At 43.6% G+C, this 14,591-nt stretch overlaps 1 long non-coding RNA gene across 1 annotated transcript in view; it reads left to right on the top strand.

Annotated features, from left to right (window-relative positions):
• The first annotated feature begins 3,686 nt into the window (after nucleotides 1–3,686).
• The window catches only part of LOC109282321 (uncharacterized), a 75,454-nt gene continuing 64,549 nt past the window's right edge, over nucleotides 3,687–14,591 (top strand). The window contains exon 1 of the long non-coding RNA XR_002089268.2: nucleotides 3,687–3,795. This is a non-coding gene — a long non-coding RNA (uncharacterized LOC109282321). The remainder of the gene's footprint in view (nucleotides 3,796–14,591) is intronic.

Here is a 14,591-nt window from a genome sequence, read left to right as displayed (position 1 = left end):
CATGTATAGAATCTAATTATTGGAGGGTTGTCTTTAATTGATTTCCCACCCCTCCTGCCCCACTGTAGGCAGTAGGGGCAGCAGGTGGTATGGGGAGATCAAGAAGCTTCCTCCCTATTTGTGCCTATCCCCCTGCCATCTCTTCCCCCTCCCTGCCCCACTCCCACAGCCATCTCCCCCTTCATCCTCTTGTCCCCATCTCCCCCCCACCTATGCAGCGTCTGCTCCCCTGCCTGCCCCTTGCCCTCTTCCCCCATTACCTTTGCTCCAAGCCAGCAGGATCCATTCCCATTCTAGCCCGGGGCGCTAAGCACAGCCCCAACACAGTCCCTGTGGCAGCCCTGCAGGCTGCACACCACTGCTACAGGGCTGGGCTGGGGCTATGTTCAGTGCCCTGGGCTACAGCATCCACAGAGCCTGCTGGCATGGAGCAAGGGTAACGGGGGAAGGGGGAGAGGAGCAGATGGGGGAGCAGAGGCTGCATAGGTGGGAAGAGATGGGGACAGGAGGATGCGGGGGGGGGAGGAGGAGATGGCATGGTGCAAGGTGGCAGAGGCTGGGAGGGGCAGGCAGCAGCTGCAGCTATGGCTCTGACCCTGGATAGGGGCTGTAGCCTGAGCCATAGCAGCTACCTACCTCTAAGATGAGGGGCTTTCCTCCCTATGATAAATGAGGGGAAAAACCTTGTCTTGGAATTGAGTAAATATGGTAAGTAATACTAACAGTTGCACAAGAAAATCTGTTTTATAGTACAACTTTAAATGGGAAGCTTTAGGGGAAAAGAATGAATGAATAGGGAAACATCAAAAATGAATTATGATTCAATTCTATTTGGATTGAAATGAGAATAAAATCATTTTGAATCCATTTATTGAAAAACGTGAAAAAGTATAAATGAAGAATTCCCATTTATTTGATCAACCTTAAAACAAAGTGATATCAAACAAGGCTATTAACATTAAAGCTGTTCTTAAAGGACTTAATTCTCCTGTCATGCTAGTTTTAAAGAGTGAATCAATGGAAGGGAAACAAAAGAAATATCAGGCTAACATTTCTGTTTTGGGGAGTGGGAGGGTTATTAATGAAATGCTATTTCACAAGCAAATTAATGTTAAGCAGATCTTTCATGAACTACTAATGATTTTTGTTTGAATGATTTGAACTTGAATTGACTTAATGGAACAAAAACAATTGTAACTTGCACATGAAGAAAAACAAAAGTATTCATGAATATATTGGCAAAGTCTGGGGTTTAATGCTACACAGGTTATTTAAAAAAAATTTCATACAAATAATTCCATGTAGACATAAATTATTTTTAATGATGTACAAATGTCATTCAACTAGAGGAGCATTGCAGTATGACCATTAGAGAAAGTTGCATATTAGTGGTGGGTCAAGTGATTATGTCCGTGAAGTTTATTAAAGTACTTTGGAATCCTTCAAGCTAAAAGATACTATGGTATGGGTAAGATCATTATTACTGCATTACTTGAAACATGGTAATATTGCACATATTCACACTTGGGCAGAAAAAATGATGGGAAAAGTTATTCCTCCTGAATTTTACAGTTTCTTTCACATGCATCGGCTATAATTAGTAGCTGGTAGAATGTCATGGTGGCTGTGTTGTCTCATACAGGACTGAGTGTAATGGGGCCCTGCCCCATTACTGTGAGAGGTGGAAAGGTCTTCAAGAAAAATGGCTGTTCACCCCACATGCAGAAAACACGATTAGAGCTGTGATCGACAGGCTTGGTGGGGAAGAGGGGGGTCAGAACCTAGGGGATATAGCCACAGGTTTCATAAGGCTAGGACCATCACTAAGGCCTCAGATCAGCCCTGACCTGCCAGGGCAAAGGAGCTCCAGACCACGGGAGTGCTGAAGGAAGCTCAACAGCACCAGGCATTGAAGTTAACTACTTTTTGTTAAATATTTATTTGTTATCCCTGTAGTGTGACACAGACTGAGGCTGGGGGTGAATTTTAGTTTGAGAGCAGCTGGCTTACGCCAATATTTAAGTTTACACTGGGGCTAGGGACAGACATTCAAAAAGCCAGAACCTGAATTGATCCGACCTTTGCAGGTTAGCCTAACCTGGCTAGGCTAAACCAGTTTGTACCTGGACAGACATTCTCTCTGGACTGAGGAACTGCGAGCACATGCCGATAGTTGCTCAGGCCAGGTGCTGGGGGGTGTTAGAGCACATCCTCGGCTGCAGGGAAGCTGTGCTGGGGGGGAGGAGGGGCATAGCCAGTCTGGGCTGAACTGGCCAGGAAGGGGTTTAATTTCCCCTCTCTATCCCACTGGCAGGGACCAGAGCCGGGTCTGCCAGGCGCTCCCCCGTTGCTGCTGCAGGGACACCATGGCCTCTGAGGCAGACGGGGAAAGGGAAGAGAGTTAGTTTCCCCTCTACCCCCACTGGCAGCTGGGTCTGCCCACTGTCACTGCTGTGCTCCCTCCCAGTGGGGGAATAGGACCCCTGCTGTCCCCTCCACCAGACACCAGAGGAAGGAGGAATAACCCCGTCCCTGCCCCCACAAGGGGCCCTGTCTGGCCATGCCCCCACCCCATCACTGCAGGGCTGGAGTCCCCTGACACATCCCCTTTTCAGCCTCTGCATACAATGTGTGGGGCAGGGGCCAGTGCATGATGCACGCAGTGCACAGGTTTGGTCCAAGATGTATGGACTAGATCATATGGCTCAATAGGCTGGATCCAGACTGCAGGCCACATCTTTGACATCCCTGGATTACACCATTTGGGGATCTGGTTTCATAGTTTGTTCCTTATCCATCTTTTAGCATGGTAAGTTCCCTTCACTGGTACCTGCATCACATCCTGGAACGTACCTTGATACATATAAGTAAGTCCCTGGGATTGTTCGAATTCACTGTAGAAAACCTACAGCTACATCTTCAGTGCCGTGGAACAATGTGACTAGGTTCTGTTCCATCTACAGGTTTCCCTCACTTTATGTGGGTTCTGTATGTGCAAATTTGCTTTTATGCAATGACCCTTTTATACCAAAAATTTGTTATATGCAAGATAAATTCACTCATATGAGACTGGTGTGGTGGAAGCCTGCAGTCAGCTGCTTTGTGTGGTGCATTGTGCAAGTGACGTGCACCAAAATATAGTCTCCTGTGATGACTCTGAAACTCATGCTAAGCTTGGGCCTACTTACAAAAGTTAAAATACAGAATAATAATGCTAACTGCATATTGCAAGAGGGTGCGAGTTCATAGCTAGGCCATCTAAGAAAGAATAATGAAGTATCTTTTCCAGCTTATCTTGCTATATTCAGAATGATTTCAAGCAGACTCTTAGTTGTCTGGTGTGGAACCATATGAAATGTCTATCCTTGATAATTAATATGGTAAATATTTCTTTTGAGACTAACTTGTATTTATTTACAAGAAGAGACATTCTCCATATGTAATAGATGTCTCCTCATGATTTAGTATGTTTTTCCTGGCTGCTAATCAGTTTCTTGATATGTTTCAAACTGGATAACCTCTTGTTACCAAAGAAGGTAACTCATTCAAATTAAAAATTTCTGATAACCAGTAATGAGCAGATTTTTCCTATCAATTACTGCTCGGGACCCTCTCTTGATTTACACAACTAAAAGAATGCTTTGAAGATGCTAAACTAAGGGTATAAAAAGGCAGTAAAACAGCAAACAGCGCATGCGCTTCAAGAGTGAGAAATCTCTCTGACACCGGTAGCTGATGTGCCCGACTTACTCGAGAAGTTGAAGAGAAACAGACCACCTCTTCATTGCCTGCTTGGTGAGAAATCATTACCTTATAGCTAATTACTGGACTGATTTGGTTTAGGCTCACTTGACTTGATTTTAAGTACTTGTAGTAAATAAAGTCTTTCAGTCACTCATCGAACAAGGTGTCTTGTCAATCCCTGGGCTAGTCCGGAATCCTAGGTTTTTATTGCTAACACCTGTGTGGATCTGTGCTTCTCACTTGTTGCCTGCAACACGTTTCTGTAGTTGCCATCCCCATTATGATGGTGCCCAGTGCTTGTGTGTACTGTGGTGAGTGCTGTTGGTGAGTACCAAAATTGCCCTGTAAAAGTAGTAGAAATGGGTCTGGGGCCAGTACAGTTGAGGACTTGGAACATATCCCTATTTGTTACGTTGTAAAGTGGGTTCCCTTTATGCAAATTCGGGTTATGCACTATTTTCCAGGAACGCGTGTACAGCATAAAACAAGGGGAACCTGTATCAAGTATGTAAGTAGACTGAAAATTGGAAGTTAGATGCTATTCCACACTGCATGGGTCCCTGAAAAACTGTTCCAACAAAAAGGTGGTTGATTCCTCCTGCTTCTCCCTGCTTTGTTTGATTCAGTCTTACAGGGAAGAGAGGGGTGGATTTGACAGCAGGGGTATTAATGCAGGGGTGGTCAACCTGTGTTACAAGTGCCACAAGTAGCATGGGCAGCATCTGTGTGTGGCATGTGGTAGATCAGGCAGGGAACAAAGGGCAGGAAACAGAAAGCAGAGCAGCAGATTGGGTAGGGGAAAAGGCTACTGGAGTGGTATTCTGGGAGGATGTGGGGCTAATAAAAACAGAAGAACTGCTGTTTATTGTGTCAGACCATAGTTCCATCTTGCCCAGTGTCCTGTGTCACGCAGTGGCAGACAGTGGATGCTGAAAGGGAGAATAAATAGGATATGGCCAGGGCTTTCTCTGTTGTTCCTTTCTTACTTGCTGTCTCCACCATTTAATTTGTGAAACACCTGCAAAAACAAGTAGGTCTCTATTGCATTAATGAATTTTCAGGGACTTGAACAGTGTGGAATAGAATCACATTTTCATGCCTAAATACACTTGTTTAATAGGTGAAAAAGAATGTGGACTCTGTAACCAGTATTTTCACCAGGACTAATATTCCTGAAAAAGGCATTGTTGAGGGGAGGATGGATGGACTAAGAGAAGCAATCAAAATATCATTGCTTGATGCTATTTCATATTAAAACTCTGCTGCTTATATTCTATTTACCATCTTTTCACCTGCTATTACTTTAAAATATTCTCTCTGTCATGTCTGACCATTTTGTCTCTCCACGAGTTTATTTCTTTTTGTTTTAGTTTTGTTTGTTTTCCTTCTCCATTGTTTTTACTCCCTGGATTTCAAACAAAGATTGCCTTTTATCCCCAGAACTGGTCTCCACAGATTAAGCCAAACACTAGAATGTTTTGTGAAGCTTCTGAACAATTGAAATCTTTGAGTTTTTCCAGTGGAGTTTAGATGAATGCACATCTTTGCTGCTGTTGTTGCAGCAACTGTTACAATCTCATAATAAAATGGAAAAAAATTCCATTAGGGTTTCAGGAACTAAGGTTCACAAGCTGTACTTTTAATTGACACTGTAAAGAATGTCTGTTGAGCAATTCAGTGAAATGTGCATTTTCAAAGGATGTTTATGATGTGCACCAAGCTCAGAATTTGAATGACAGATCTACTCTAAAAAATAACTAAAAATAAAGCCATTTTACCAAGACTGCTGCTATAGGTGAGAAGACAAGTACAAATGCATTCATTTTAAATGTATACTTAATGGTAAAGATGGTGAAATAAATGAAGTGAAAAGGTTACTTCAGCAATGAATTTTTCCAGACTATTGGACCTGGGGAACAGACTCTTTTTTTATTCTTTTCCAGTTTTCTGGGTAATTCTGCAATTTGGGATGTTTTCCATTCTGAAATGGAAGAAATGAGCAGACAAAAACATTCCTAAATTTTCTGTGAAATGAAGGCAGGAAAGGTTCCAAGTTGACTGCAACATGCCACCTCCTTTCAAATTTTTAAAATGTTTTTATGTAAAAAGAAAAAACATCTGACCAGCTCTACTTACTATGGTACTGATCCTGATATGTGACCCATGCAAATAGACATTTTCATCTACAGTGTGTGAGGAGGATCCCATTAAGTTCAGAGATGCATTGAACAGTTGTTAACTCTGGCATCCAACACAGGATTTACAGTTGATTTGCTACTTCAGTGTATTGCACAGTGGGCATGTCCACACGAGATGCTACTGAGCAGTGGTTACTGAGCACTTATTTAATACTTGTATAATCCAGTACTAAATAAATGTGCAGTAACTGGAGTTACTACACAGTAGTGCCAACAAACACCTTTTAAATGATGCTGCTGCGCAGTAGCATATTAGCTCTGTTGGTGCTGTGACATACTACTGCATAGTATTATTTGGCTACTGCGTGGTCAGCATCTCGTGTAGATGTGCCCAGTATGTTCATTTTTGAAGTAAGAAATGGGATGAAACCAGAGCCCTTTACAATCTCTGGGGCTGAGAGACCAACAAGGATCCTTCAGATTTAGATGCCCACAGAAAAGTGAGAAAATCTAAAAAATTTTCCCCCTACTATTTGGCATAATTTTGAATTTTGTGTACCTTTCTGGCCTGGCAAATATTTCATTAATACTCCCAATGAGCCATTCTAATTAAGGCACCTGGAGTATCTTGTGTATCAGCATCCCTGTGCTTAAAATGGTGGCAGGGGCTCTTAAGCTTGTCAAAAGAGCTTTAGTTAAAGCACCCTTGCCACCACTTTTAAGGGCGGGGACACAGGTACATGAGTACACAGGTACATGAGCTAGAGTCTGCTGGAGCACGGTAATTACCACATTCCCGCAGACTCGATTAATTGAGTTTGCTCCGACACACTGTAATTACAGCGAGTTGCCTCGCTGCTCATATATAGGTGCCCTAAAATAGCTACCAACCAGCAGTTTTGTTAGGCTAAATAACCTACAATAATCATCAACTGCCATTGCATTGCCTCTACTTTTTTCTTTTATTGTATTTCTATAGGCTTATTTCTGTAAACTTCTACTGCTGCAATATATACAAGACAGATCTGAGGGCCAATTAAGTTAATGGAAGTGTTCCCATTTACTTGACTTGGTTTTATTTCAGGATCCCTGTAGAACCCTCAAATTTACACATCTGTCTTCCTACAACCTCTGTGATGGGGAAGTATCGTTTCATTATTTCTGCCTTACACAGTAGGAATTAGGGCAGAGAGAAGTTAAGAGACTTCCCCGTGGTCACACAGGAATTCTGTGGCTGTCAAGAATGGAAGCTCCACTTCCTCACTGTCAGAAGTGATCGTTTAACCACAGGAGCACCATAGTCAACTTCGTTGAAAATCTTAAGTATTAGCAATAAATTGTTTTTGTTTACAGGGATTTAATGTTGTCTAAATGGTAAATGCTGCCAGCAACTTAAGTGAGTATCCCCAGGGTTCATTTGCTCATTGCCTATGTGACTTTTAGAATTTTAAAACAGAGAATGAGGAGACTTTCTCCTTTAAATCTCATTGCTGGAAGTCTCACATCCACTGGAGTTTCTCTGGGAATGTGTCTTCAGGAAAATGTATGGTGAATGCCAAATGAGAATGTGTTCAGATGCTGTTGGCCATATTTTGAGATATATATTTCTATTTTTAGTCAAGGTTATCAAAATATATGACAAACAGTTCATGTCTACTTTGCCATTTTTTAAATATTAGCATGTTTATTTTGTTGGACACCAAACGAGGTTGGAAACGGATGGACTGGTTGGTTAGAGATGATATATGTTTGTTTGGAAAAGTTCTGCTGATTGGGTTCAGTTAGCAATGGAGTTTATTCTGAAGGCATCTTGCTGGCTTTGTTCTTTGTTGCATTAGTGCTTTATGTAATGTTACAAGTGTCCAGATAGAAACAGGTGGTTGCCTTTCTGTACTGTAATTACCAGGGATCCAGGTTTTCTATTTGCCACAGAAAAACATGGTAAAACCTGGATTTTCTCCTTTAAAGGAGAAAAACATAGGAAACTGTGTTTCCTCTTGCAGCCCAGCGCAGTTCTAGTTGTCAAGGGTCGGGAGGGGGAGGAGCAGGAAGAGGGTGTTCAGCAGGGGGCACCATGTGCATGTGCATACATACACATGCACATGGCAGCCTGGGGAGCAGTTCCTTGCAGATAAGTCTGGTGGCAGGGGAGAGAGGGGGGAAATAAGGACCCCATAGTGAGGGGAGGAGTTGGTTAGGGCTGGGGCTAGGGCTGAGGATGGGGATGCTGCCCAGCTGGGCAGTGTGGGGAGCTGTGGGGGGGGTGGAGATTGAGAGGCACCAGTGGGGGCGGGGCTGTGGGTCAGGAGTGAGGAGCAATGGCATGGGCAGGACAGCAGCCTATCAGGGCTGCTCAACAGCACAAAGCAGTGGGGGGTGGGGGCTAGACCTGCATCTTGGTAAGTGAAGGGGGAAGGGAGAGCTCTGATTTTCCATGATAAAAAATCCAAAATCAAATGCCAAAATGTATAGGTATTTAGAATGTATTTTATTGTAGTGATTGAGGCACTGGTAGGCTTCCAAATTGTTTTAAAATTGTAAATAAATCAATAAAACATTGTGCTTAACTGATACGCGCGCGTGTGTGTGCGCGCGCGCGCAGTGGCATTTCACTTTAATCATGGAAAAACATGGATTGGGGGGGTTTTAAATAGATAATTTGCAAAAAAAAAAAATTATCAGATAATTTGTGATTTTTAAACAGAGAAAACCAGGATCCCTGGTAATTGCCAATTAATTAACAAAATACTTTGTCTGCTCCTGGTCCTGCTGAAGTCAATTAACTTGAATGGAGAAAGATCCAGACTGAGAAAAGGTTAGTAAGTCCAGATCTGTGATGTCTGATGGCTTCATTTTGCTTGGGCCTGTGTGACCTTCTGTATTTATACTTTGTACAGCACATTCCCCTAAATGAGTTTCTACATGTAAAGAACTATCGCTTTTACACAGTGCCCAGTATGAAAGATAAAATGGCCTGTGTTTCCTCAAAACATTTATAAGAGAGTTTTAAGTCAATCTCAGAACTTCAGTTCAACCTGGACCGAATATCAAGTCTCCTAGCAACAGCCCCCCCTCCCACCCCAAAAGAAAAGACAAGAAAAAAGAAAAGGCCTAGGGTTTTGTAACCAAGGGGTTGAGTAGTGTATCTCAAGCAGGCCGTTTTGTTTGATTTTTGTGTTTGACAATAAAATTTGTAATTTCATTGGGTTGTGGAGAAAAGAGATATTCCAAAGCACCTCATATAGTATAGTGACAAATCTTCCTTTAACAAACCTTTAGAGGCTTGCTAAGCACTAACTAGATATTTTTGTGCAGGGAGTATGAAGAGTACCAGTTACAATTTAAAGACATTGAGTTCTTAGTAACTGCTTTAGTAATCCTACTGTAAACATACCTTTGGCATACTCTTCATATGGCTTGGAGGAAAATTAATTAGATTTAACTTTTAGAGTAGACAGCCTAAATTGGTTAAATTGCATTAAATCCCTGTGTAGGCACTCATGTAGCCTTCATGCAGTTCTGTTCAGTTTATTAACTTTGAAAGTGAATTGAGAAAATTGAATTCAGACTACATCAATTCTGAATCATTGGGTGACGTTATGTTACACTTAGACCATACTAAATCTGTGGAATGTGAAGCCACGTTAAAGTTAGAATGTGCAGTTGCACATTAAGAGTTAATACCTTCCCTTGCCTGCACAGCTCTGATTTATCACTAGAGGGCTGGTGAGCATGGATGTGGCTAGCAGCTTGCGCTCAATCCCTGCTCAGGGTGGTGAGGGTGGAGAGTGCTTGAAGCAGTGCATTCTGGGATGTTGGAAAACTGCAAATTTCATGTATGATCTCTCTGGAGCAGATTGAAGTTATGCTAATATAAGCTAGATAGCATGGCCTGAAGTTAAACTTCACCTGAAGTGGCGTAATTTTAAGATGCTCAAAGGGCATTTAGCGTGAGTTAAGAAGCTCTATTGTGTGGACAATCACATTTTAAGTGTAATGTGTAACTTCACCCTAAGCCTATTCAAAGAGTCATATTTTAGTTTTTGTTTGACCAGTTTTAGTGTAACCAATCTACTTTTAATTCACATCTTCAGTTATTTTTGGATTAATTTTCCTGAATGTCCCTATATAGACAGACAAATCCTTCTTCTGTGATTGAGGCAGTTTTCAAGGGCAAAAGCTCTCAGGTAATCAGAAGATCCACATTAACATTACAGCCGCTTATTGCTCTGAGGTTCATTTATTGCTCTAGTGCACTGTGAATTTATTAAGTTCAATATATTGAAAATGATCCTGTGCTCTCCTAATTTTGATTACTCAATAATGATTCCCTTATGAAAAGTTGGGGGGGGGGGGGTTAGAAATTTGTCTTTAAGAACTTCTAAACAGATAGATCACTACTTAAATTCAGAGTTACTGCCACTATGGACAATTTATTGGTGAAAAATTTGGCTACTGTAGAATTAAGTTTACCTAGTTATAGGTTTTGTCCTTCCAGAACACCAAGTTCTGCAAAACTCATACTTTCCAAGTGGTGTCCTATGATAACACAAAAAAAGCAACATAGAACCATTATTGTTTGCCTGTACTACATGGGGTCACTTCTGCAGAGTGCTGTAATATTTTATGACTACAATCTGATGAGATCAAGTTAGATCTGTAACACAGACTATTTCCATATGTACCTACTCCCACTGTATTCCTGTTGGTAATGTTCCTTATCTTTCTTTGCCAGGGGTGGTTTACATGCATTTAAAAGTACAAAAACACAAAAGGGATAAACACTGTGGGGGAAAAAAAAAGAAAATAAAAAAGGAAAAAGAGAAAGATGGTTACATTAAAGAAACTTTGCAATGAGGTGAATCTGGATACATTATTCATTTCCACTCATTATCGATGACCTCACAGCGGTCATTCATATCTGTGCTATGCTCTGTCACTCATGAATTATAAGGTTATCAGTAATGAGTGGAAATAAATAATGTATATACAATCATCCTATTCAACATCCTTTGTGTTGTCTATCTAATTCCTTGAAAGCGTGTCTCCAGAGAAGGTCAGACCTTATGAAAGGAATGCAGCATTCCAAAGATATAATGGCATTAACTAATTGTAGTCATACACTCTGTTTTGCATTATAAATTACCGTAGATTGCTGTTTTTCCTATTCATGCTAGTCCTGCTCCAAGACTTTTTGAGTGAATGGGAAGAAGACTCACACACCATTCACTGGGCTTTAAGGCCCAATTATTTGTTATTGGTTAATTTAGATTCTGCCACAGTATCTGTAAAGTAAGGCCTGGGTGGGGATGGAGGGTAGCAGGATTCAAGAAGGTTAATGAAACCCTCACTCCACCTTCTCCCCAGGCTACAGAGTAAATCATTGTGTCACTCCATAGAGTCTACTTCTATCCAATGGGCAATACATCCCATATGGGACATTTATGTGGACTACCCTGTAGAGGGGGTTGAAAAACATTTCCCCTTGCCATTTTATATCTGTGTCTCCCCAATATGCCTCACTCCAGCATATAACAGAAATGTGCTGGTCCTGCAAATGGGAGACATTTACAGACTAAAAAGAGGGAAGGTTTAACAAGGTCTGCACCCTTGACAAACCCTGGGGAAGAGTAGGGGTGAGGGGACGGGACGGGAGGGTGGGGAAAAATTGGAAGGGTGAGGGTGAGGGTGAGGGTTCTGGAAGTTGCGGGGGGGGGAGGGGGTATGTTGGAGTCTTACCTATGCTGGTGACCCAAAAACTGTTCTCTGCTCCTGCCACTACTGCTGCCACAGCCACAGCATGGTCTGCCTGTCCCAGCTGTTGGTTCTACAGAAGCAATGCAGTATCCATGCACCAGCTGCAGTTGCAAAAGCAACACTGTAGGGCTGCTTTTGCTGTTGGAGAGCTGATTCCACAGGGATTAGGAGGGTGGCAGGGTATTCTGGTGCCCCTCCTAAACTGGTGCTAGATCTGGTGCCCTGCTCACCTACCCCGAGTTATGTGACTGGCCATTTTCACTACACAATGCCACTCCTCCCTGCATGTGAAGCCATGATATATTAAATCTCTAAAACTAAGTGAGGCAAAGATGTTTTGGAAATGTTGTTCCCCTTGATCTCAAAAGAAGTAGGGCTGGGAGCTAGCTGGGCTTCCAGTTTCTCCACTCTTCAGTGACTTTCATTAATGCTTGCAGACTGCAGGATCTCACTTGTTGGATACTGTCTGTAGTCATGAGGTGCAGAAGTAGCCACTTACAAAGTAAGTTTGTTACAGTTGCACTAGTCCTGATGGTTTGCAAAACTCATTCCCATTTGAAAATTTTTCTGCCTCTTCTCTGACCTTATGTTCTCTGTCGCCAAGCACTGCGCTTTAACCATGTTTTCCTGCTTTCTCTTTGCTTTACATTCAGTACGCTGACACAGCACCAATTTTGCTTCTAGTCTGCCTTAGCAATATATGTCAAATTCAGGTGAAAAGCCCAGTACGACTAACAGCCTTTTTGTAGACCTATTGTATGGTACCTCAAAACAGTCTTTCTCTGGTGTAACAACAAGTACAATAAGTGGGCATTAAGGACAAAACACTCATCTGTAACCTTTCCCAAGCTGATAATGACTAATCCTTTTTATAAGCAAGATAAGGCTACATTTTCATCTGCGTTTGAGTGGGATTCTGGAGGAGAAGGAAGGAATGGGAATGAACCTAATGCAGAGCAACACAATCAGTATGAAAAATACTATCTTATTTTCTTTCAGAAGGTTTGTCACTATCTTAAAAAGAATTTGTATAGGCCCCACATGCTTATTAAAATTTATAAGGTCTTAACTTACCTGGCTCTGTCACCAACTGACAGGCTGGGTTTTTTTTTTTATCTGTTGCTGTCTCTCCAATCTCATTTTCACATGAAAATGGGTTACTTTTGAATGTGATAACTATAAAAATGATGTCAATTTGATTTCTCTGTCCTCTATGTATCTCATTCTTTGTCAGTCACATCATCCATGTTTTGTATCTGGAGCTTTGTGATTCTCTTGTTTTGTTCCACTCTTCTTACTCTAGCTTAAAAAAAATAAAAGGCCTGACACACAGCACAATAACCCCCTTAGATTATTACATACTGGGCACATCTACACATGCATTTACTCCAGCCTGTTTACTCTGGTGTAAACTACTTAGGTATAAGCATTTTCAGGCAGACGCCTACGCACGCAGGGATTAGGGGGCAGATTTGCACCCAGTTTCCTTCAGCTGTGCAATGAACTCCTGTGGTCACTGTGGGGAGCTCTAGGCTCTGGCTGAAGCTGCCAGAACCCAGCAGCCATCTTTAAAAACCACACCTTCTCTCTGCTCTTTGGACAGCTGCTTCCTTGCCCAGGAGCAATGTGCCAAGTGCAGGGATAGCACACAGCAGCTTTCTCCTTGGCCACTCTCCTCCCCATGCTAGGGCTGCTCCAGCCCCTTCCCTGGCAGTGATGACTAGCACCATGTGCAAAAGGAGGACAGTGCCCTGTGCTCCTGCTGGTTGCCATGCTGGCCCTGCTGGCTTGCTGCACTGACTGCTGCCTGGCCCATGGCCATCTCACCCCACACCCAGCAACCACCTGCATGGCCACCAACCACCATCCCAGGGCTGCCACCACAGTTGTGCCACAGCCTACAGGAAGGATGCTGATGACAAGATCCTTGATGTTACCTCAAAATAGAGCCCCTCCACTACCCACCCCACCCACCAACAATAAAAAACCCTTTTCCCTGTACAAACTATTTACAAAGTGATTTTTGTGGTGTCCCAGAGTTGGGGGGCCATGGTGTGGGGGTGCCTAGGAGGCAGACCCTGGGGGCAAGTGACCAGCACCCTGGCCTCTGGCTGTTCCCCTGTGTGTAAGGACTCTGGGGCAAGTGCAAAGGGCTGGGGGCTCACCTGGGGCAGTGACAGCAGTGCTCCTCTGGTGTGGCTGGCTCCTCCTCTAGTTGGCAGAGCCCAGGCCCAACAGGGTCAGCATGTGGTTCTGGCACCACTCTAGGCAGCTCCAGCTCCACACCCCCATGGAGCCTGGGGTGAGTGGTGGGGTTGGGCCCAGACAGGGGGGTGGTTGGCAGGGCACCTGGGGTGGGGGCCAGGCCAGGGGCTCCTGGTGGCTAGAGGTGGTAGAAGACCTCCTCCCAGGTCCAGGCAGGGGCCTGCTGCAGGGCCGTGGGTGATTGCCAGGGGTCATCTGGGGCTAGGGCCGGGGGCTGAGCAGTGGGTGACATGAACTTTACCACCAGAGTCAGAACTGTGTCCAGCAACTAACGGTCATCATCTATGGCCTGCACTGCCTGGCCCAGGATGACATTCTGCACCCACAGCACTTGGGGCCACTCATGTTCCAGGGCCAGAAGCTTGGCCCAGAACTCCTGGTCCACACGGTCTCATGTGTCCTTACAAGCTATGTCCTCTCCCTTCCAGGCCCATATGTCCTCCTTTGTGTGCCTTTGGAAGAGCTGGTGCATCTGCAGGACACTGGTGGTGGGTGGTAGCAACCCTGAGCTGGCATTCCTGCTTTGAAGTGTGACCTCTCCTCTGTGTCCAGATACAGAACCTACCAAGCCATGAGACAGAAACTTTTTGTGTGAGTTTGTAACATTCCAGAGATAAGGTGCTCCATACCAGGGACTGTGAGCTGCCTGACCTCAGATCAGGGGTCGGGCATGCACGTGTCCAGGGA

Source organism: Alligator mississippiensis, chromosome 5 (assembly GCF_030867095.1).
Source record: "Alligator mississippiensis isolate rAllMis1 chromosome 5, rAllMis1, whole genome shotgun sequence".
Classification (NCBI taxonomy): Eukaryota; Metazoa; Chordata; order Crocodylia; family Alligatoridae; genus Alligator; species Alligator mississippiensis.
Note: the sequence above shows the minus strand (reverse complement) of the source record. Positions and strands in the feature narration are given on the sequence as shown.